The sequence below is a fragment of the Eschrichtius robustus genome, chromosome 8 (assembly GCF_028021215.1).
Source record: "Eschrichtius robustus isolate mEscRob2 chromosome 8, mEscRob2.pri, whole genome shotgun sequence".
NCBI lineage: Eukaryota > Metazoa > Chordata > Mammalia > Artiodactyla > Eschrichtiidae > Eschrichtius > Eschrichtius robustus.
Genome location: NC_090831.1, coordinates 129550620 through 129575267, shown reverse-complemented (window position 1 = coordinate 129575267; position 24648 = coordinate 129550620). Strand labels below are relative to the sequence as shown.

General features: G+C 55.6%; 1 protein-coding gene across 1 annotated transcript in view; it reads left to right on the top strand.

Annotated features, from left to right (window-relative positions):
• PTPRN2 (protein tyrosine phosphatase receptor type N2) overlaps nt 1-24648 on the top strand; it is a 684054-nt gene that overhangs the window by 529907 nt on the left and 129499 nt on the right.

The window sequence follows — 24648 nt, the reverse complement described above, 5'->3', positions numbered from 1 at the left end:
AAACCCTGGGAGGGAAAGGGGCCGTGCGACACAGTGAGGGGCTGGGAGCGAGCCCCAGACCATTCAGTCAGAGGCGTTTAGTCCGCTGGTCCTGCCTGCTTGTCCGAGTGAGGACAAAGGACTAACTTCCCAGCCCCGCCTGAGTCCGTGTAAACCGGCCTGGGGAGCTGCCTGCCGTGTTTCCTCTTTCCTGGGTGTTCTGAGGTGCTTCACACGTTCAAACGTGCAAAGAGCAGACTTTCATTGTTTTCTAAAGTTCGAAAGCAGACCCATCTCGTAGCTTAAATTGAGGCTGTAGACGGCTGCAGTATCATAGCTCTACTTATGTGTTAAATAAGAATTCGTTGTAATATTTCAATATTAAATGGGATCTGGGCATGTTTACAGAAGAACCATTTATTATCCCCAGAGTGGATCCCATTGTTGCCACGGCATCCACATAATGGCCCGGATGGTAAGAATGGGGGTCAGGTTCGCTAAAACACTAGACTGGGGACCCCAGTCACCTGCATTTAGGTGGATATTCCAATATCTTCCATTTCTTTGAATTCCAAACTCTTTAAATCCAAATCGGCATCTAGGAACGCTTTTCTGAGCACCCCCCCCCTCCGCCCCCGACCCTGGGATGTCCCACTCCATCCTCCGTCTCAATGCCCTCTGTCTGTCCCATCAGCCTGAACTGCCTCTCAGTCAGTCGTGTGTGCTCGTCCCTCCACCAGACTTCACTAACACGTGCAGTAAATATTTGTTGAATTAAGGACTCGGCACAAAAACAGAAAACAGAAAGTATCCAAACAGCATGAAATGTTAGCTCTCCCCCGCGGTCAGAGTTGCAGCCCAGAAAACAGCCAAACGGAGCTGGTGCCTGACTCGCCATCGAGTGGTCCTCTGGCTGCACGTGGACACACGGCGTGGCAGGAGCTCACGGTCCCCACTGGGGCCAGTGGGGGAGGCAGGCCAGCATCTCCTTAGCATCCGTGCCGGGGCCTTGCCGGGGCCTTGCCGGCACCTAACTCGGTCAGCCAGGAAATAGTCATCTCACCTAAGCGTGAGGAGGGTGGGTGATGCAAGCAGGGCAGTGTGAACCATCCCTCCCGGAGCCACTGGGCAGGTAGGAGGTACTGTTCTCAATCAGGCTCTGGGCTGGAGCCCCTCCGGAGGCAACACCTTCCCAGCAAAACAGAACGAGGAGGATATTTTAGTGGGCTGGCGTTTTTCATTTGCCCCCCACCAGGTGGCCGTGGGACCGCTCTGCTGGGCCGGGAACCCCACCATGTCGTGGGAAGAGTGAGGGGTTTCTAGAGCCACGGCTGAAGAATATGCTTTAATGGTTGTCTAGTGGCCTGTCTGGGGCTGAGTCCCTAACGGTGACCTGGTAGGTTTGTGTCTCACGCACCATGAGAACCTACCATCTCGGAGAAAATGTTAGACGAAGAAGTTTATAAGTTATAGTATACCTACTTCCAGGAAAAGGAGTTAAGGTAGCTCACCATTAAAAGAAAAGCGTGTCTATGTGTACAATATGGTTAAACTAAAGGGGTAGAAAGTCTGTGGAGGAAGGGGGCCTGTGGGCCAGCAGAAAAGCACCCTTAAAATACGTGTTTGAACAAACAGAGAGATAAGAAGTCAGTAAAGGAAACTGCGGCTGTACAAAGTGTAAGTGCGCGGGTGGGCCCAGTGGTCCAGCTCCACCTGGAACCTGCTGAGCCCTCACTTCTAGGCGGGAAAGGTGTTGGTGGGAATGATGTTGTCTGTGGCCGGAGGCCACCGGCGGGCGTCCCGCTCACCGGCAGGCATGCCCCTCACCGGCGGGCGTCCCCCTCACCGGCGGGCGTGCCCCTCACCGGCGGGCGTGCCCCTCACCGGCGGGCATCCCCCCGGAGCCACGTGTAGAGCCTGGGCGTGTATGTGAATGAGCTCAGACCTCGTGTCACCACTTCTGAGCCATCCAGCAACACCAGAGCACGTCCCACAAAAACCAACGCGGCGACTCTAGGGAAGAGTTGTTTGCACAGTGACTGAAATTGTCATCTTCCTTATCCAGTATCTGATTCAATGACAGCCTTGAGGGTTGGCACGTGGAGGAGAGCTCGGGGCTCTGAGTCGGCCCTGGGCTGCGAGGCCAGGGCCACTTCAGTGACCGCAGGCCGCAGAAGGGCTGTCACGACATCCAAATGCCCCCCGCAGCTTCTAGCCCCTCCTTGAGGCTTTTCACGGGAGCCCATCTTTCCTCCCCTGAGGAAAAAATAGGATGGGATGCAGGTGCTCTGGGGGTCATGTGAGGACCGCCCTCCTCGGGGTGAAGGACTCAGCGTGGATCCCTCCCCAGAGATGTCCGGGGCTCGGGAGGCGGATGTAGGAAGTCAGGGATGACCGGGGACAGGAGGCCAGGCCGCCGACGAACGTGCACACGTTTTGTAAATTTCCCTGGGGCAGGGCCAGGCAGCGTTACAGCCGCTGCTGCTTCTGTTTGCTTTGAGCTGCTGTGATTTCGGGAAAGGAAGCTTCAGACCCGGCTGAGAACCCAGGACTGGGCTCTAACCCTGGGCGCATCTCAGTCACGTGTGACCTCGGGCAAGTCGAGTCTCCCACTGGGCTTTGCTGCTGCTTCTCCACCGTATTTTACAAAGTGAGATGTGTCCCCATGTCACGGGGACTTGGGGACAAGAAGTGAACCCTTGTGCACAAAGTGCTCAGAGCTCCCTGGAATGAGGACACGGTCTAAGTTGGAGGCGCCGATAAAAAAAATAACCTAATGCAAAATTAACCTTAAATTCAGACATTGGGGGCCGTCCCTTTCCTCTGCTTCCCTCTCTCTGCTCTTAACTCCTTGCACCCTTCCTCCAAGCCGAAGTTGACCAGGGCCAGGGCAGACGTGTGGCTGAACGGTCCTCTTTTTGACTTGGGAACGTCTTAAAAATCTGGTTGCCTTCCCGCTTCGTGTAATTAAAATGACAGCACGAAACCATGAAACAAGCCTTGAAACGGCGCAGAGTTCTCATTGCTCCTGTGATGACGATGGCTTAGATGCTCACCGCATCAGATACCAGCTGATTGGGTCCTAAGCGTAAGCTGGGGCTGCCTCGTGGGAGGCGGCGCTGGTCACCCTGGAAACACCCCTGGCGGCTGCAGACAGAGCCCCGTCCACCACGCGCCGCTCTGCTTGTCCTCTTGTGTCGGACTCAGAGCAGGGGAGACGCTCCCCGGGGGCCCGAGGACTTCCACAGACCACGGAACCTCCGGGTGCCCCGGACCTGCTTCTGTGATGCGCAGGCTGGCAAACCTCGTGCCAGCAGCAGCCCTCAGCCCTGCCCCTGGTACCTCTCTTCTCTCCAGGTGGTTCGTCCGCCACGTTAGGGTCCACATGTGCTGACTGTGATGTCCGCCTTCCCAAGGCCCTGCGGGTGCCATCTGTGGTTGACGTGTGGGTCACTGGCTCGTGGTTAGCTGGCTATGACAGCCTTGTTCTAATCAGTGCAATAAACGATTAATAATAAATAGATTTTTAAAAGAAATACAGTACCAAGAGGGCTTAATATTGTTTAAAAGTGAAAGCACTCCTGACAAAATAAAATTTTTAAAGGACAGTCCAGACCAGTGAGGCCCTTTGGGGCCTCGTATATGAATGAGTCAGAGACATGGCCCTTGACAGCTGCCTCCCAGAAGGCACGTGTGAGCAGGGCCCCAGCCGAGGGCCGGGGGGTGCCCTGGGTGAAGAAGGGCTGGTGGCAGGGCCTTCTCCTTTCTGGCCTGTGGCCCTGAGCCATCTGGGCCGCCGAGAGCCTCCTGGAGCCCCCGTCACTGGCCTCAGACGCGGCCGCTCCCTGCCAGTGGGGGCACGTGTAGTTTAACACACGATGTCCTGGTTCACAGGCAGGTCTGCTCCAGACGTTCCAGCCGGCGATGCAAGACTCAGTGTATTTTGCCCTGGAAATCACGGGCAGCTCTTCAGCCAGGACACTGAGTGCGCCTAAAGACGAATGCCCAGGTCCCGTGCTTACCACACCGCCACGCAGGGAAACACAGGGTCCTTTCCGTCAGCTCTCACTTGGGACCGCGGAACCAGAATGGGAACGCCGACCCCGAGTGGGAGTCGAGGGGCCCTGGAACCTGCCCGCGGGGCTTCTGCTTCACAGGAGCCAGCGGCCCGGGGGGGCGCCCCCTAGAGCTGGAGCATCAGAGGGGCAGGGCGGCAGCTGCAGGCCCCCCACGCCCCCTCCGTGGGCAGGTGCCAGGGCGCACTCGCTCTGAGTGCAGGACACTGCCAGCCTCCAGGCTGTGGGGTAATCCTGCGGGGACCCCGGCCCGGCTGTAATCGGGAGAAGCCTTGCCAGGCTATCCAGCAAAGGGAAAATGTACCAAGATAAAAACTACGAGCCACTTAAGTGTGTGCTGAGGCTTCATGAAATACGTGTCAAATTAACTTTGTGATGAACATGTGGTGTGCGCACAGCTGGACCCAGGGCCTCAGCCCACTTGCGTTTGTCCACACACCTGTGTGACTGTCTGCTAGGCTTTCCCCTCACTGAGGGGATGTGTCACCCTGGGGGCTCCTGCAGCCTCCGGAAAGGGCAACCAAAGCCGAAGCAAATTTATTCTACCCTTTAAAAATGTCACCTCCCTGTTTCACCAGGACAGAGAGCAGCCTTTGTTTGTGGAGAGAAAGAGCTGCCCCTCGGCTCCGAGACCAGTTTGTGTCCAGCCTGGCATGGGTAGAATTATGTCCTTTTTGATTTTTTTCTCTCAAAGTGGAGGGAACTGCACATAAAGTAGGTGAGCAGCACACTGTACATGAAGCAGAGAACGGAAGATGTTGCAAAACGTGGTTCTGATGGTCCCAAGGAGATGCCAGACACTCTTTCACCCAAAGGTGGACGCTGCGTTCCTAGAGCTGCCCAATGCCCAGTGCACCCTTTGTCTGAGTCAGCTCGGGCTGCCGTGTAACAAATATCACAGACGTGTATTATCTCACGGTCCTGAGGCTGGAGGTCCCAGATCCAGGTGTGGGCTGGGTTGGTTTCTCCTGGGGCCTCTCTCCTTGACTTGCAGATGGCCACCTTCTCGCTTGTTCTCACGTGCTTGTCCCTCTGGGCACATGCAGAGAGAGGGGGAGATCTCTGGTGTATCTCTTCCTCTTCTTACAATGACCCCAGTCCTATCAGATCAGGACCCACCCTGGTCACCTCATTTAACCGTAATTACCTTCTTAAAGGCCTTATCTGTAAACACAACCACATTGGTGATCAACACGTGGATTTGGGGGACACAGTTCAGTCTGTAGCACCTTCTGAAACAGCAAGGCCAGAGCTACACCCTCAGTCCTGGGCGGGTTTAAGCCTGGAGCATGCGGGCCATCTAGCTGGTATCCCATCCCCTTGCAAGGGAAAGCGAAGGGAAGCCTGGAGTCAGTGAGATTTACCACCTAAGAGACCCTCCTGGCAGTGCAAGGGGCTCCCGACCCTGCAGACCCAGGCCATAGCCTGGTCTCCACCCATTTCTCCCACCTCTCAGGATCCAAGAGCAGGGGAGCGAGGCCATCTCGGACTCTCCCGGGAGACCCCTCCGGTGAGCTGTCTGAAGAATGGCCTCCTCGCCTCCCACTCTGAGCTGCCTGGGTGAACGCAGGACGTCCTCCTCCTGAGACAGCTTGATGAGTAGCTGGTCGTTGTCAATACCGTCCTGGACCCAAACATCTCCCAGAGCATGACGATCCACCTGTTCATTGGAAATTAACTCAGCAGATGCTCCTTGGACACAGAGGAACAAAGGGATCCTTCGTTCCCAGCACTTGCTGTGCGTCTTCCACGTAAAAGACATCAAGATGGGGCATCAGAACACACACTTCTGCCCTGAGAAGTTAAATCGTGTTCTGTAAATTCAAGTGTTATGAGGTCACTCGACCCCTTCATATTTCTTCAAAATATTTTTTTAACTAGACTCTCATGTATTTCATTTAGCAGCCCCAGCTGCTCCTTTGTTTTGAACTCCCCCATCACTTCCGAGGGGCAGACTCAAAGCCTCATTCTCGAAACCGGTCCACACGCGCTCTGTGCCTTGGGCTCCTGCTCAGGTGAGCGGGGGCCCAGGTAGGAGGCAGGTTGCCGGGAAAGGTGAATCCCCTCCGACCTCTCTGTTGCCCGGGGCGCTGGACAGATGGCACGGAGAGCCTGCCTGGGCCCCCACGGCCAAGGGGATGCTCTCACCCACCGACTCGGCCACCCGGTAGCCACAGCTCTGGGGGATTCTGGGCCAAACCCAGTCAAGGGCTTGTCCAGCTCGTCTGTCTGCCCATCCAGGTGCGGGGGTGAACGGCACTCAGCAAGAGGTTTCCTGTAATACGTGAAACTCGTGACTGTTCCACCGAGGCCACTTGAGAATGCCGCAAACAAGGCGCCCATCACAGGGTCAGAGGCTGCCAGCATCCCCCCACCCCGGGGGCCTCCCTGTGCACATGGCTCCGACCAAGGCCCACCGAGGTGGACGCACCTGAGACGCAGCGGTTCCCCCCTGCACCGTGTGTCAGAACCACGGCTGGTGGGCGGATACGACTCCCCACCGGGGCAGTAAGTGGCTGATCGCAGGGTCTCACACACTCACCTCCTAAGAGCAGCTGGAACGGCCGGGGTGGGGACGCCGGTGGGTCCCAGCTTGGCTCTGCCTCCGGCTGGCCAGCCCCACACCCTGCACCTCCAGCCGTGATGTGGGTGGGGCTGAGTGACTGGCAGGGGAGGCCCTGGTAGTTCCAGATTATCATGCCGGTTTCGCGGTATCATTTCAAAGCCAGATGAAACGGCCGTATCCCAGATGTAAGTATAGCCCTGGGACACTCAGTGAGACGGGAGCAGAGTTAAGAATAGAAAGCTGTTTACTCAGGGAGTGTTGGCTGAGTCACTGTTTAGTCATCGGGATGTTGTTAAAATACTTGTACGTCTCTGGGCCTGGAAGATGCTGAAAGGTCGTCTCTGCTGCAAACCTGAGGCGCCGAGATTCGCTATGAAGGGCACCCCTCTCCTTAAAGTACGCGTGTTACTGAAGCTGGTTATAAATCTCCTTTAAGGACTGTGTAGTGTTTTCCTGGAATAAACATTTACGGCGCGCTCCCTGTACATCCGCTGCCATGCCGAGTGCCGGGGACAAAAAGGAGGGTGACAGAGTCTCTGTGCCCGAGGACATCCCGCTAACTTACTCCTTCCTTCAGTGAGTTTTCACTGAGCATCTGTTACGCGCCAGACGCCGCCCCAGCAGCTGCGCAGCTCACAGTGTGGGTGAGTGGGCGCAGCCCGGTGCGGTCAGGCTGCCGTAGGCGGGGACCAGTGAGGTCAGGGCTGCACCCTTGAGGCACCACGCTGGGCGTGGTGGACCGGGCATCACCACGTCACCTGGACGGCTTCCAGGCCGAGGCGGTGCATGCACACAGGGACTTAGAGAAGCCCGGGACCCTCCGTAAAGGCGATGACCGCCTCTAGACCACATCTCAACCCCGCACGGGCACACCCTTCACCCTGGAGTGACCTCGGCACCTCAGGGAAGGTAAACAGGGTTGAAACCTCGGCAAGGGGATCACTGGAGAAGGCGGGGCCTTGGCTTCAGCGCTCTCGGCAGGGAACGGCCCCCAGGACACGGCTGGGGGCTCTGCCGGGCTCAGCGTGGCCCCGTCGCGTTTACCACGGGGTAAGTTCAGCTCCCCATCCCCGCTCCCCAGAAAAGGAGGCCTTCCAGACGGTCATCACACGTCACAGGAGTTGTTCTGAGCTTGGTTTGTAAGATGAGTGCAAACTGCTGTGGTGAGAGCACGGGTGACCCTGGGCCCGGGGTGAGGCGTCCACTGTGGCCGCAGCCCCTGGACCTCAGTGGTGGGTGTGGGAGAGAGGGCTGGGCTCAGGCCCTGAGGCTGCAGACTAGAACCCGGACCTGTGGGGCTCTGTTCGCTGCCTGCTTAGAATGCTGTGTGCACTGGGCATTCACTACACGGACAGGGCCTTTATTGGTTGTAATGTAAAAATAACTTCCCCAAATCTTCCAATAAAACTGACCTTCGAGGAAGAAGGACACGTTTACCTTGAAGCTCCGAACACCTTTGGGAGACAGGCAGGCTCTTTAACACGAGTCTTTTGTTTTCTCCTGAAAGAAAGACAGAGGGGGAGAGGCAGAGACAGAGAGGGAGAGCCCTGGGAACCTGCGCCCCTGCTCTCCCGGGGCACCCCCAGGGCACCTGGACCCGCCGTGGGGCTGGTCGGGCGCAGGGGCCCCGCACCCCGCTGTTCCAGCCCACAGGCTGAAGGCACCACGTCTGTTCTCAACCGTCAGAGTCCCAGGGCCAGCTCAGCGCCTGGCTTACAAGGTCACTGGGTGTAAAGGTCCCGTCTACTCTCGAACTTTCTGAGTCTGCCCTTTAAACCAACGGCAGTGTTTACACAAGTTTTAGCCGCGGAAACCTCTCTGCAAAAAGCAGCTGTCTAGGAATTCCAGTACACAACAGAGTTCATGGCGCAGCTGGGGCCCAGGCAGGCCTCCAGCCCCCGAGCCCTGGGCTAGTGTGCAAACTCCAGTCGCGGTTCTGGAAAACAGTGCGCTGGGCTCCCACGTGCACCTAAACGAATCTGCACCAAAAGATCAACATCTTCAATTTCTTCTTCCTTCAAATACGTGGAAATTTAAAAGTGGGCGGAGGGAAAAATACAATATGCTATATTATATTTAATGAAGCTTCTACCCCGTCAAAGTCATTAGTGACCTTCCACCTTTTATAGTCTCCTCCCTGTTTATTTTCATTTCCCAATGTTATCGCCTGGATTCCAGAGGCCAGGGAGCCGCCCAGAATCTGCCATCCGCACTCTGGGGCAGCCTCTGTGTGTAGCGCTCGAGCGTGAGGCTCAGACCTCATCACGCCCACCCCTGACAGACGGGACCTCTGCCAGGCTGGGCCCCCCTGGTCTCCTGGGAAAGTTCATGGGGGCAGAGCAGCGACCAAGGTGTCACCACTCCAGCCTTACTGGGAGGGAGGTCTGCAGGCTGGGATTGGGGGCTGTGGGGGTCCGGGCCAGGCTGGGGAACTCATCCCTTTTTGTTCCAATTTCATTAACCTCCTATAAGAAGCAGGTGAAAGCAATTTATACAAATCCTTTTTTCAATTGTGTAAGACTTTCCACCTTTTGATAACAGGCAGCCTGCCTGAGGGGGGAGCCGCAGACAGGCAAATTGTGAGACCAGTTTAAAATTTGAGCTCCCTTTTTTTCCCCCCCACTTCTTCAAAAGCTTCTCTGAGGATAAGATAAGAGTGTAATCCCTTAGTTTGGTACAAATGTTTTAAGACTTTGTGTTTCTAAAAATCCAATTTGAATTAGCCTTGAACTTTAAAGCTGTTTTGTCGGCTGAACCAAAAGACATCACGTGACACGTATAACGGACAGCATTGTACGCCTCCTTCCCCCCTCCTGACCCCCACCAGGACACGCCAGGAAAACCGTCCAGAGGCAAATGTCACAACTTCAGAAAGCTACAGTGCTTGTCTCTTTTCAACAAAGACTTTGCTGAGCTTCCCTCCCCGTGGCCTTGAGGAGTCTGACAGCGTAATAGCTGCCCCGCTCTCAGACACACCTGGGCCAACCTTGGCACCATCAGAAGGTCACCGGGCGCTGACAGGCTGGCACAGACCCTGTGCCCACTGCTCCTCACGTAGTCGGCTCTGCCCGTCCTTGGCTGGGCCCCTGGCAGGGCAGAGAGAGGGCGCCTCCACTCGGGGGCAGTAGCCGCCCATCACAGGACTTCACCCCAGGACACTCCCGGGGTGTCCACGGGGTCCCAGGCGCCACGCGGGAGCCTGTGTGAGCCTCAGACATGGACAGAGTGAGGCCCACGGGGCAGGACAAGGCCAGAGCTGGGCTGAGCGGAGGCCCCGGCACTGGCCGGAGGGTGGCCCACCGGGCGCAGGAGACACCCAGATACCCAGGAAGCAGCCCCGCAGCACAGGGGTCTGACCCAGGGGGTTCGCTGCACTGGAGGTGGGCAGAGGCCGGGCAGCGGGTCTGCCACAAGGGCCTCCCAGCTCACCACCCCCAGCTTCACTCATGTTCATGGGCCTCTCAAGACTTTGCCAGGAGTGTATCATCCCTAGAAGCTCTGTAGGTTAGATTTTTTTCCCACTATTACATCCTTTTTTTTTAAGTTGCGATAAAATATACATAACCTAAAATTTACCATTTTCAGCTACAGCTCAGTGGCATCAAGTACATTCATGTTGTTGGGCAGCCATTGCCACCATCACATCCAGAATTCTTCATTTTACAAAACTGAAACTCTGTCCCCATTAAACACTGACTCCCTGCCCCCGGTCCCCTTTCTCCTTTCTGTCTCTGAGGACCTCATATGAGTAGAAAGAATCATGCAATATTTGTCCTCTTGGGACTGGCTCATTTCACTGAGCATAATGTCCTCAAGGTTCATCCACAGTGTAGCAGGTGACAGAATTTCCTTCCTTTTTAAGGCTGAATCGTATTCCATTGTCTGTATGTACCACATTTTGTTTATCCATCATCTGTAGATGGACCCTTGAGCTGCTTCCGTCTTTCGGTTATCGTGGATAATGCTGCTGTGAACATGGGTGTACTAGGGTCTGTTTGGGTCCCTGTTTTCAGTTATTTTCAGTATATAGTGAGAGGTGGAATCGCTAGATGGTATGGTAATCCTACGTTTAACTTTTTGAAGAATCACCAAGCTGTTTTCCATAGTGGCTGCACCAGTTTACATTCCCATCAGCAGTGTATGAAGATTCTAATTTCTCCACATTCTCCCCAAACTTTATTATTTTCTGTTTTATTTTATAGTAGCCATTCTGATGGGTGTGAGGTGGAGTCCCCGTGTGACTTTGACTTGCATTTTCCTGATGACTGCCAACAGCAGAGCATCTTTGTATGTGCTTATTGGCCATTTGTGTACCTTTCAACTCTGTCTATTTTTGAACTGGGTTGTTTAGTTTTTTGGTAGTCGAGTTGTAGGAGTTCTTTATTCTGGATATTAATCCCCTATTAGATGTGTGATTTGCAATTATTTTTACTTATTCTGTGGGGTGTCTTTTCACTCTCTCAATGGCATCCTTTGATGCACAAAAGTTTTTAAGTTTGATGAAGTCATATTTATCTATTTTTTCCTTTGGTTGCCTGTGCTTTTGGTGTCATATGCAAGAAATCATGACCAAATCCAATGTTATGAAGATTTTCCCCCGTGTTTTCTTCTAACGGTCTTGTAGTTTTTCCTCTTACCTTTAGGTATTTGATCCATTTTGAGTTAATTGTTGTATCGGGTGTGAGGTGAGGGTCCAGCTTGGCTCTTTTGCATGTGGGTGTCCAGTTTTCCCGACACAGTTTCTTGAGAAGACTATCCTTCCCCTCAAAGGTGTTTTAAAAGTCAGTTTGTTTCTGTATACTATATGGAAAAAAACAGGTAATTTTTAAGTAAAAGAGTTTTATTTCTGGTTGGTATATTTTTTAAAAACGATATTATAAAATTAATTTAATATTATCTTACAAATATTGATAATATATAAAGCTGAATTTTGACTGCCCTGCCTAACACATGTCGCATGCTATTCAATTGGCTTTAAATTAATTATGTAAGAAAAAGTATAATTCATGAAAAGTCAACTTGACAATAATATATCATGTTTAGTTTTGGAACCGAATACATATTAAAATGTAAATTGAAATTTAACTAGGTGTTATGACTCCAATAATAGACAAAAAATGTTTTAATGACCTGATGTTTGAAAATTCTTTCTTTTTCAATTAAAAAATAGTATATTTTTAAGCAAATAAACACATTTCAGTTGTGGGTGTCCAGGTTGGACATAGTCGCCTGGAGTTTCAGCTCTGAGCGTGTCCCAGGAGTGCAGGGGCCATGACGGGGGGAGGGGCCTTGGGAGCCGGCGCCACCAGCGGGCGACTCGCAGATGCGCTTGGAGCCCATCTTTCCAGGTCCTGCCTGCCGCCAGTTCTGCATCCTGGGAGCCGACTTCACTGCCTGCCCCTCAGTAGAAAAGCGGAAAGTTTAGAGCTTGTAAGTGTGTGAACCTTCCACGCTGGCCGGCAGCGTAAAGGCCGAGATGGGCCGTCTGAGGGAAGAAGCTCTGGGGGAGGACGGTGTCTGAAGGGGACGGAGCCGGTGGGCCAGGCAGGAACACGGGAGGGACAAAGGGGTCTGGGAATGAAAGCAGCAGGACGGGACGACGGGCTGGATGTGGGTTAGGAAAGCAGAGGTCAAGGTGCTGGTTTGGGACTCATGCCACTGACCGTGTGGGGCTGAGCAGGGGGCACCTGAGCCGTGTGAGGACGGGCCTGGGACGCCGGGGGAGATGACCGGCCAGCCCGGCCGGAGGCTGGAACCGGAGAGTGAACTTGGGGCGCTCAGGTGCTGGAAGCCAGGGACAGAGACCAGGGGGGCTGTCCGCTAACAGGGGCTCCCAGTCGAGGCACAGCGCCGTGGTCCCCTCCCCAGCGCCTAACTTTCAGCTTGATCCAGTGACTCGTCCTTGAGAGAGGGTCTCTGAGCCCCGCCTCACAGACCAGCAGGGTCTCTGCAGAGCTCGAGGAAGCACTCCCTGCAGCGTAGACAGAGTGTGACCCGCGTCTGGCGACGTGTTTGACAGGTGGGGACAAGGGCGGCGTGTGTGTTTGCGGCCAGTGCCTTGATCCCGCGGCTGTTCCCCAAGCATCTTCCAGGGGCCTTTCAAGTTGGTGAAGCTGGTCCAGCCCACGTCACACCCGCTAGACCAAAGCAGAGGAGCCCCTGCTGCGTTTCCGCTCATGCCGCCAGACCCGTCCCTCCACAAGGCCGCGTCCTGAGCCCCCAGACACCCGTGGCCACGGGCACTTGCACACAGCCTCTCCCTGACGCCCCAGGAGGTGAGGGACGCCTTCCTGCTGAGGACCCGGCTGACGAGTGGCTCCTGAGCTCACAGGGCACAGCCCGTGCCTCGTCACAGCCTTGCTCGAGGACCCCGGGCTGCCAGACCCGGACGGGGTCACCCTTGGGGGGTGCCTGCTGTCCCTGGCACCTCACATCTCTCGACCTCACTAACCTTGCTCGCCCCCCGAACTTCTGCAATAAAGGGGGTTTGTGTGCCACAGGGGGGATGGCGGGGGTGGCCGCAGGCCGGGTCCTCCAGAGCCCTCGGGCCCCAGAGCAGGACAGCGCCACCCCCTCGGCTGGAGGAGAGTGGGGGACAAGGCTCACCCCGCGGGCGGCCGGCCCCCTGCCCGGGGGTCTCCCCGCAGTTCTGGGCCGCGGGGCCGAGCTTTTCCGCGCGTGTGTGGACCTGACGGGAGCGAGGGCGACCTCCCTGCAGACATGGGGTTCGGGGTGCCAGTGGAGACCAGCCCACGGAGGGGCCCTGATACAGTGGGGGCCTGTGATGAGAGCCCCTGACGCGGGCCGGCCTCTCGGAAGACGCCAGAGGGGCCTCGGGAGGGCGGGGTCGCCACCTGCCCCACGGCTGCCCCCGGAGATGCGCGTTTTGGGCGGTCCAGCGACCTTTGACCTGCATATTTGGGGAGGCCAGAAAACGTGCATGTTACTTGGACAGGAAAACGCGTCTGTCTCCATCTAACCTGAGGGTAGTGACCGCTGCAGTCACAGACACCGGGGCAGGTGAGGAGGGCTTTCTGCCCGGGCTGCGTGCCCGTCTCGGGTCCCCACTCGGGGGTCAGCGCGGCCTCGGCCTGGAGCTGGGCAGCTTACAGACGAAGGGACAGGGGAAGAGGGGACTAGCCCAAGAAGCACGGGTCACCTGTGCTCGCATTTCGGGGCGGGGAGGACAGCCCACCAAGTCCCTCTAGGAGACCCCGAGGGTGAGACAGGCCGCACGTCCACTGACGAATAGGAGGAAACCAGCACGTGAGGCCGAGAGGGACAGGCCCAGACTCATGGGACAGTGCGGGATGGCCCCGGTCCCTGGGCCTCTGCTCCGTGAACCTTGCCCTCGCCTGTGACGCGGCCCCGGGGAGGGTGGCATTGACGGGGGGACCAGGACCCCACGTGGACAGCTGAGTCCCTGGGGCCTCAGGGCAGAATCCCTGGCACATCGTCCCGAGAAGCTGAGGCTCAGGCACCTTCAACCCACGTTCTCTCAACCTGGGGGTCACACTGGGTCTCTTGTTCTTGAGGGTCACATTGGGTCCCACCTGTAAAAATCATACACCATGATTCATGAGTCAACGTTCTGAAAAAATGTCCAAATGAATATTTCCTGGTTTTGGTCATTCTTTCTTACTTTAGTTTTCTTCTGTGGGCTTTTCAAACCAAGGAAACTTCTGGGGGTCGGGGGGAGGTTACATATTAAAAGGTTTAAATTTTATTTATTTATTTATTTATTTTTATTTATTTATTTATTTTTGGCTGCATTGGGTCTTCATTGCTGCGCACAGGCTTTCTCTAGTTGCGGCGAGCAGGGGCTACTCTTCATTGCGGTGCACGGGCTTCTCATTGCTGTGGCTTCTCTTGTTGCGGAGCACGGGCTCTAGGTGCGCAGGCTTCAGTAGTTGTGGCGCACGGGCTTAGTTGCTCCGCGGCATGTGGGGTCTTCCCGGACCAGGGCTCAAACCCGTGTCTCCTGCATTGGCAGGTGGTTCTCAACCACTGTGCCACCAGGGAAGCCCCGGTTTAAATTTTAAATAACTAAATAAACCATTTTCATTTAGGAATTCCAGCACTAAACCACTTTAAGAATTTCAGTTGACTATTACTGTGGATTTTCAGCTGGCTGTACGCATCACAAAATTACTCAATAAATAGGCACGTGCTAGAGAGATTTTTTTTTCTCTGCCTGTATCTTTATCCCGGAGCTGCTGTAACAAAGTGCCACAAACTGGGTGACTTAAAAAAACAGAGATCGATTCTCTTCCAGTACTGGAGGCTAAGTTTGCAATCAAGGTGTCAGCAGGGCCAGGCTCTCTGAAAGCTCTAGAAGGTGATCATATGGGGTTTGTTGTTTGTTTTGTGGTGAGAAGGCTTCAGATCTACTCTCTTGGCAAATTTCAAGTATTTAATACAGTATTATTAACTATACCATGCTGTACATTAGATCCTCAGACCTTAATCACTTATAACTAAACTTTGTACCTATTGACAGGCAGCTCCCATTTCCCCACCCATACCCTCAACAACCATTCTACTCTCTGTTTCTGTGAGTTTGATTTTTTTTTGATTCCACATATAAAAGCAATCATACGGTATTTGTCTTTGTCTGATTTATTTCACTTAACCATAATGCCCTCAAAGTCTATCTGTGTTGTTGCAAATGGCATTATCTCATTCTTTTTTATGGCTGAGTAGTATTCCATTGTATATACGTACCACATCTTCTTTTTCCATTCATCTGTTGATGGACACGTAGGTTGTTTCCATGTCTTGGCTATTGTAAATAGTGCTGCTGTGAACATTGGGGTGCATGTGTCTTTTCGAATTAGTGTTTTTGTTTTCTTCAGATATATGCCCAGGAGTGGGATTGCTGGATCCTATGGTGGCTCTATTTTTACTTTCTTGAGGAACCTCCACGCTGTTCTCCATAGAGGCTGCACCAATTTACATTCCCTCCAACAGTACAGGAGGGTTCCCTTTTCTCCACATCTTCACCAACACTTGGTATTTGTTGTCTTTTTGATGGCAGTCGTTCTGACAAACGTGAGGTGATATCTCATTGTGATTTTGATTTGCATTTCCCTGATGATTAGTGATGTTGAGCAACTTTTCATGTGCCTGTTGGCCATCTGTATGTCTCCTTTGGAGAAATGTCTGTTCAGAAGGCTCCTTCCTTGTCTCTCTAGTTTTAGGTGCTTCTGGCCACCCGTGGTGCTCCCTGGCCTGACAATGCATCACTCCCATCTCACCTCCATCAACACTTGGTGCTCTCCCTGTGTGTCTGACCTTCTTCTTATAAGGACACCAGTCATATTGAACTAGGGGCCACCCTTTGACTTGATCCTAAGTACATGTGCAACAATCTTGTTTCCAAAAAGTTTACAGTCTAAAGTGCTGGCATGTCTTGGTCCATCCAGGCTGCTGTAACAAGAAAAATAGACTAAGTGGTTGAAACATCAAACATTTATTTCCTACAATTCTGAAGGCCAGAAGTCTGAGACAAAGTTGCCAGCAGATTCGGTGTCTGGTGAGGGCCAGCTTCCTGGTTCATAGACGGCCGTCTTCTCGCTGTGTCCTCACGTGGAGGAAGAAATGAGACAACTCTCTGGGGTCTCTTCCAAGGGCACTGACCCCGTCACAAGGGCTCCACCCTCCTGACCTAAACACCTCCCAAAGGCACCACCTCCGAATACAATCACACTGGGGGTTAGGATTTCAACAGATGAATTTTGGGGGTGATACAAACTCAGTCCATAACTTGGGAGTTGGGACTTCAGCATTTCTTTCTGGAGATGACGCAGTTGAACCCATAACACTACCTGAGGGTGCTGTTTACTTTTGCATGAGAGAGAGACCTTCACTCATGTATTCTGATAGTTCTGTATTGTTCTCAGATGGGCGGGAAAGGCAGGTCCCAGCCGCTCACCAGTGCTGTCCTCCCACAACCCGAACCTCACTCTGGACCCAAGGAGACCCCTCTGGGTAAGAGCCAAGGATGCAGGCAGGGTGGGCTGCCTGGCCTGCTAGACAGTGACCACGTCTGGAACCGGCCACTTTGGGAATGGCCCCTGCGGTACCGGGTGGCTGATGAGAAATCAGTCCTATAAATGAATATCTGACCCCCAGCCAAACGCATTGTTCTCTCCTCTAAGATCCAAAAGAGTCTGTCAGTAGTTTACCTGTTATAGCATTTATCACGTGTTCCACGTGTCGGGGTCATTTATGTTGACGGCAGTCTACCTACCTCCCTGGGTGAAAAGACCCTCAGAAAGAGAACTACGTCTCTCTTGTGTTTATGGCCCTCGCGGCACGATGGAGCGCCTTGCACTTACAAGGACTCAAAAATTCTTGATGAACAGACACTAATGGATTAGTTAGCTAATGTGCGACCTTCTCGGTAATAGGTCTAACGTATCTCTTGGTCCAGTTAGACTGCAGATTAACGAAGCCTCTGAGAAATGGGGGAATAAATGGGGGATTCCAGAAGACAAGATATTGCAGAAGGTTTTCTTGGGCGAGACGGTTCTGTAGCAGCCTCCCAGCCTCCCTGCCTCCCTGCCCACACCGCCAACACGCGAAGCCCGTCAGCGGGGGAATTTGGAGGAAGTTGACTCACATGTCATCATGCACTAACACCACAGTGTGTTTGCCTCTCAAAATAGAGGAGGGGTTCATGCCTGAGGTCCTGCCGCTGTCCAGTATGACAGAAGAGGGACAAAAATAGAGAATAAGCCTCAATACTTGATGAGTATCCTGAATTCTCATTCTGAAAAAATTCTCGTTAACCCTCCAAAAATTTTTCTTCCGTCGACCTGCTCAGACCGTCAACCTCCTCTTTGCGTGGCCCGTCCCGTGGTCTCGCCCCCGCTACCTTAGGGGAAGCTTGTTCCTGCGGCTTCCAGGCCAGTCAGTGTGGTCTGGGTTCTGCCTCTGTTTCTCTGAAGCTCCTAAACGCTGAGAAGCAGACAGGAAGGGGGAAGTGGTCCCACATCCCAAGAGAAGGGGCCTGTAGGCCCCAGCGTAGTTGCCGGGGGTCGGTCAGGACTGAAGAATATGGGGAAGCACCTCTTTGGGGCCCAGGAAGAGAGTGGCCAACGCTTTCCTTCCACTCCACAGGGGCTCTGGGGTCCCCTGGAGAGCCTGACCCCCTAGCTGGAGTGGAGACTGGGGGGACACAGGCTTACAGAGAACTGGACTGAAAACCCGGAACCCTGACTGCCGGTGGGCAAGGAGGCAGGGGGCTCCCATGACCTCAGGGGGCCCAGGACCCAGGTCAGGATGGTTTCTGCTCGGGGGAGCAACTCCGTCAGAAAGAACTGGGGACTCTGGTTTGGGCTGCAGAGCCGTGTGGGCGGGGCAGTCGTGGGCAGCCAGGCCGGGGGAGAGGCACCATGTACGCATGTTGGGGATACCTCCTTGGGACCCCTGAGGGTCGGGACATCCTGCAGGAGGGCGAGGCCCAGAGAGCACCCCCCAGCGGGTCGGAGGCCAGGACAAGAAGGAGAGGTGCCTGCCTGCAGGAGGAAGGAAGCCGGAAGCTCAGGTGGGTGTGGAGGCCTGAGTGCACAGAGATCACACGTCGGGGGCCGCCGGCCAGACTACGAAAGGACAGACCGCTTTGCACCGTCCCCGAGCACCGCAACGGTTGTGTACCACCCAGGAGTCACCCGGAGCAGAGAAACAGAACCTGCGGGGAGGCCCCGGCGCCGCAGATGAAAGCTCTCGCCCTGTGCAGTGCCTCGAGTGACCGTGTGCTTCTAGCCGGGTCTGTACCCATCTCTCAGGGAAGGTCAGCGCGGGAAGACGCCCTCAGAATCCCCGTTGTATGTAGCACACGTAAAGGCAGGGACGATGAGTTGTTTTTAAAAATAGCCTCCCTTTCTACAAGTGATTATTTGTAGAATTAGCTGATAGTTCAAAAACGCTGCATTCATTGGACACGTTCATTCAGATTATTCTGATTTTATCATTCTTCCCAAATCCCATATTTATTGCAGATTCGTTTATTCTTCTGCCGCCTCCCTCTGTGTGGTGGGGAGAGATTACAAAAGGTCATTTATAAGAGGTTAGAAAAGAGCAGTCACTCCACAAGAGTCAGGCAGAGCAGCCTCTCGCCCGAGGTGAGGCGTGGATTTGGGGGAGGCATGTGGGGTCCTGGTGGCCGCCAGTGGGAGACAGAAGTGGGTGGCATGTGTGTCATGGCCGCTGACGAATGGCTTCGCGTCAGCACCTTAAAGCCACGTGCGGTGCTTTGGCACCTGGCGGCTCCGAGCGGGCCACGCAGGCGTCACAGCGAGACATACGGGTGAGGCTGAGTGGACGGGCCACACCCACTGGGAGGCCGGGCTGCGCTGTCCACGGGAAGTGACCGGGGTCCTCCAGGGGCTGAGCGGAGAGGTCCAGGTGATCGTCCCCGCGGACACGCACGGGCCGAGGACCCGGAACAGGCAGCCTCCTGCGCGGCGTCCCCCAAGACGGTGATGTCAGGCCGCGGGTGCAGGTCCAGCGCGGCCGTGAGGCCAGGACGGGGTGCGGGCTGTGCCAGCGCTGGTGACTGGGCCTTCCCGCGTCCACGCAGAGCAGCTGAGCACTGCGGGCAGGTGACACTGACCGGCCAGCCGGCTGTGCTCGCAGACACACACGGGCATCACTTCTGCCGACACCGAGAAGGCCCTGATCTCCAGTCCACTGGAAGCGTGGCACTTACACGTGGGCGGTGTGGCCAATGTGTCCCTCCATCGACTGCTTTCTTGTATGGGACCTCGGGGTCCCCCGACGGGGTCTCTGCCGGTCACCCCAGCCCGTGGGCTCTGCCTTTGCCAGGGCTGTTGAGTCCCCACAGGCTCCTGGGGCTGTGGTCTTCATCCCTTGTTCTGGGGGCAGTTGGTGTCTCAGATAGGTTTGGTTGAACAAAGAAGCTTAGCTCGTCTGAGATTTCACCCCGGAGTTCTCCAAGCCAGGTCCTCCCGTGTCGCTACATGTCACTCGCTGCTTCGCCTGCGGGGTCCTTACCCTCTTGGGGTGTGAGCACGGCCACCTCGGTCCTGGAGGCTGGCCTCTTCCTGCCTCGGCAGGAGCCGCCGGGAAGGTGGGAGCCCCCCAGACGGCAGGGCCACGTGCTCCAAGCCCGCGCGCCCCTCGGCGTTGCGGCTCCTGGCGGATTTGCCGGGAGTCGCTGTCGTCAGCACCCGGGGCCGATGGTTCCCGGAGCGGCTGAGAGTCAGCGTAGTCGAGAGGAAGGACCTGATACCAAGGCAGGGCCTGTACCGTAACTGCTGGTCCCTGTTCAGGTCACAGCTGGGGTCAGCAGAACTCGGAACCAACTAGAAGAAGGCCGTGCGCCGTGCAGAACCCGTGGGACCCGGCCCACTCCTCGGACCTACGCCAGCAGCCTTAGGTCTGTGCTCCCCGCACACCCTGCCCCTTCTCCTGTCCTGCTTCCTTCGGGCCCTTTGCAGGAGGAGAACACGTGTCCGAAGGACCTGGTGGCTGGGACCCACGCACAGACCCCAGGCTGCCCCATCCTCGCCAGGCTCCAGGCCCTGACCCACCCCGGCGCCCACATGGGCGTCCACTGTCCCCGAGGCAGTCCCGTCACGGACCCACCACCCGGCCTCTGGCTTCACAGTGTGCGTCTCCCAACCTGCGGGGAGACAGCTCTTGGCAAAGACCATCGTGAGCAGGTTCACTCATCAGGACAAAGGTGGCACAAAAGGCCCCAGATGCAGATATGGAAGCAGGAGGCGTAGTGTTTCCAGGAGAAGCTCGCCAGGCTGGGTGACGTGTTTCCCTGGGAAGCGGGTTCCGTGCTGTCGCCCATCTGAGTGCTCCCGTGAGAGCCCACGCTGGCTTTCCTAGGGCTTCAGGATGTTGATTTTCTGAGGAAGAAAATAGTTTGAACGTTGTACTCAATAGCAATTATGTACCACAGTTTCTAAATTCATGATTTTTTTCCACTTATTTTAAGCCTTGTTGGGTGTCCTTCTCACGTCCCCAAGCCTGCATCATGCCTACAGCTGGTTCTCCCTGCGGAAGGGGTCACCTCTCTCTCGGGACCCCCAGCGAGGTTTCCCGGGGTGGTCACAGCCCGCCCTGCGGGAAAGAGGAGGGACCACTCTGATCATCCCGGCCTGAGTCGTGAGGCCAGCCTGAGCCAACAATCAATGAAAATACACCCACGTCTAACCGACCTACTACACTGGTAGCGACAGTAACTAACCTGGCATCTGTAGGGTCTCCGTCAGACTCAGTCACGAACGTAAGTTTTAAAAGTAATCTGACTTAAGTTTCCATAGCGTTAAATGTCACTCGGGAAATCACACAAGCAGTCGAGCTCACCTACGACCAACCACCACCTTCTGGTCAAGGATGAAACCAGAAGGAAGGGATGCCTTCGTGCCGACTGGTACTTGCACACTTCAGACTGTGGCGCTTTATCACTTCCTTTGTTTAAGACTAATCACCAAATCTGTAGCTGGGGGCGAGAATGCGTCTTAACAGTGATCAGAGCTTGGCCGCTTCCACGTCGTTGCGGCTCCTTCACTAGGTGGACGGAGCCCACGCGGCCTGGGTGATTCGCTCCGTCCTGGGTCTAAGTCTCGCCAAGTGAATCCTGTCTCAGGAGCTGGGTTGGGGCCCGTGTCACCCATGACAGAGCAGCAGAGAGCAGGGGGGCGGCAGATGGCAGAGTCAGGCGGGCGTTCGCCCAGGGTTAAGGGCAGGTACGGGGCACACCCGCCAATGCGCTCACTGTGATCCTGTAAAACTCTAGACCCGTCACTGAACAGGTGGCTCCCAGCACTCCAGGGTGGGTGTCGGGGTTGCTGGCCTCTTCCTTGAGGCTGTGACTCCCTGCGGGGGTCAAGGAACTGCTGCTGACCAAGAATATGGATTCTGGGGATTTCTTTTTTCTTTTTTCTTTACAGAATCTCCAAAAGCAAAGACAGAGCAGTAGAACGATAGCGCCAAACCAGCCTATTCTGACAGGTGATTAATTAAATAACAACCAATGAAGAAAGCTAGACTCTCTAGAGGGGGCCCCCGATATCAGGCCATGGGGTGTATCACCTGAGTTCTGTTCTGTTCAATATCTTTGTCAGGGACTTAGTTAAGGACGTCTAATTGGATTTAGTAAAGGTTCGAATGGTTCGGGCTAGGAGGGCAGTAGGAACAGAGAAGGTGGGATGAAAGTCCGTCTCACGCTGGAATTCTAAGGTGAGGACCCGCCCACCCCGAGTGCACAGGTCAGCAAGAAGGACCGTGGGATTCCGCAGCTCCCCGAGGCCACCGCACCGGTTACCCACACCAGAGGACGCACACTGGCCCCGCGGCTGATGCTATACCCACACGTGTGTTTTGCGTGCCCGGCTGTCAGTCTCCAGGGCTGCAGCAACGGCACCACAAACCACAGCCCCAAACAAGAGAAGGGTACTGTCTCGTGGTCTCGGGCCAGAGCCTAAACCAAGAGCGCACAGGCAGTGCACTCGGGGAGCCTCCCTGCCTCTGCCGGCCCTGGGGGCTCCCGGCTTGCAGCTGCCTCCGACCCCCTGTGCTTCCCCATTGCCTGCTCTCTGCGTGCGTCTGCGTCCAAACTCCGCTTCTTATAAGGACACCACCCACCTGGAGCAGGGCCACCCTAATGACCTCACTTGATCGCCTCCACGAACACCCTGTCTCCAAACAAAGTCACATTCTGAGGTCCCGAGGGTGAGGACTTCAGCACGTGAATTTGGGGGACACAGTTTGGCCCATAACAGCCCACTTAGTGTTTTCAAAATTGAGAAATTTTACTTAGATAGTTCAGAAGTCTGACTTTTACCACCAGGCCCACCTTCCCTCCCGGCACGTCTGCTGAGCAGGGTCGGGGGTTGGGGGATTCGCAGGGGCTCTGCCTCGAGGCTCTGCCTCGTCTTGCTGCTACACTGGCCTCTCCACCTGCAGGGCCGGCTCGGCCCCCAAGAACGTGGCGGTCACAGCCCCCGATTTCCACCGCGCCATGCCCCAGGAGGCCTTTAGGTATCTCTTCAAAGGAATATGTGCGCTGAAATAATGATGAAATTAAAAAAGAAGTAGAGAGAGAAACATGCTAGCACACCCTGAACATCCTGGGGCAGAACTGCAGTGTCCTGCGGAGGGGTCCACGGCCCCGGGACTCGCTAGCCTGGCCGCCCCCGAGGGGCCCTCAGTTCTCGGCTCTGCCTTCAAGCGGCCGCGTGAGAGTCAGGAGAACCAGAGGGAACGGACTGGAAGGGATTGCACGGCCGGGGGCAGAGGGAAGGGCGGGAGGAAGGGGATGGGTTAGCGCCTTCTGGTCATGGCCTGGCAGCATGACAGCTGCTCCGGACGACAGGAGCGTCACAGCGTGTGGACTAAGAGCCTTATTTCAGCCGCAGGTACAGGCTTCCTGGCATCAGGGCCACTCCACCGAGCCGGCTGCCTCGGGACAACCCTCCCCGGATGTGGTGAGGCGAGGGGCCCGGCCACAAGGGGAGGGCCACGCCGATGGGGCTCTTTCCTAGGTGACAGGGCTCAGAGGGGCCGTGAGGTCATGGGGAGGGGGGCCTGGGAGACCTGGGGTGACGGGCACGGGATGGCACAGCGCCGACCAAGCCCCGAGTCCGCTGTTCCATGACACGGGGCTCTCGACTGTGACACCAGGACACTCAGGTGCCTCCCGCACGGTGGGGCGTCCTGCTGTGTCCTTGCCTCCGCCCAGCAGGTGCCAGGAGCACCTCCCCTCCCGCTGTGCAGCCAAAGCTGTCCCCACAGGTGGTGGAAGCCCCCCGGATGGTGGGGGGGGGGGTAAATCACACACACGAGCACACACGTGCACACACGCGCACACACGCACACGAGACCCGCTGCTCTGCCTGTGCGGGGCCGCAAGGACCCGGCCCTCCCACATGAGTCCAGCACTGGGTCCCGGGCCAGTGGACTCGGGGATGTCAGGGTCAGGCTGGGCCGTGTTCAGACCCCAAGCCCCGCCGGCGACGTGGCCTCACACAGGGTCTCCGTCCTGATGCACCTGCCTCTCATCGGGTTGGAGACAGAAACGGAAAGTGCAGAGCACTGTCGCTGCTCGGTTGTGTCCAAGACAACTGGGTATTTTTCTCACCCAAGAGAAATGCTGAAGAAATCGTCAGTGCACAGCATTGACAGGAGGAGAAGCCTAGTAGGATAAAAACACGCCCAGTCTCATCTTCCAGGGGACGTGGGTGACCAGGATTTACTCCTTATGGGCTGGTAAAAAGAGATCCATCTCACCAGCTCTGTCATTTGGCTATAAATGGGAGTCTCATTCCCTGCCGCCCCCCCGCCCCGTTTAGAAGTTTAGCAACAGAGCGCCAGCTTTGTCCCCCTGAGTGGGGTTGGCGGCCGTCTCCTCTTTTCTGGGAACTTGGCTTCCCAGGGGGCCTGGGTGTCTGCCGGAGGCTCAGGCTCTGGGCTTCTCGTGGGACCAGGCCTCCATGCTCACCGCCAGCCCTCCTCGCCTCGAGGGACAGCCGAGCCCCTCATGACAGGACTGGAAACTCTTGGCGACAGTGCTGGAAAAATAAGTATGTGTGTGTGTCTCTTAAGCAGAGTCTATTGTCTCCTCCTCTTGGACGCCCAGAGATCCTATATCTCCCAGGCTCCCTTGCAGCTATGTGTGCCCACGTGCATCCACTCAGACCAGCGGAACGTGGCAGAAGTGACCTACACGATTCCCATGATGGACTCTAATGGTCTCCCCACAGTCATCCGCATTCTCTCTCTTTCTGGGTCAGCCATTTGGAGGGGGAACCAAGGAGGGTGCTGAGGCCCCGTGGGGCTGTGCAGCCAAGAAACAGAAGGAGTTTGGTTCCTTGGGGGAATGAGCGGGGACAGTCCGCACCACGACTGACGTGCACTGGACAGCACAGGGAGGAAAGAAGTCTTTAGTGGGTCAAGTGCACTGAGATTTTGAAGTTGCTGTAGCAGTTAGTCTACTTTGACTACTCTCTCCCTCAAGTTGAAAACTGGAAATTAGTCTCAATTTTC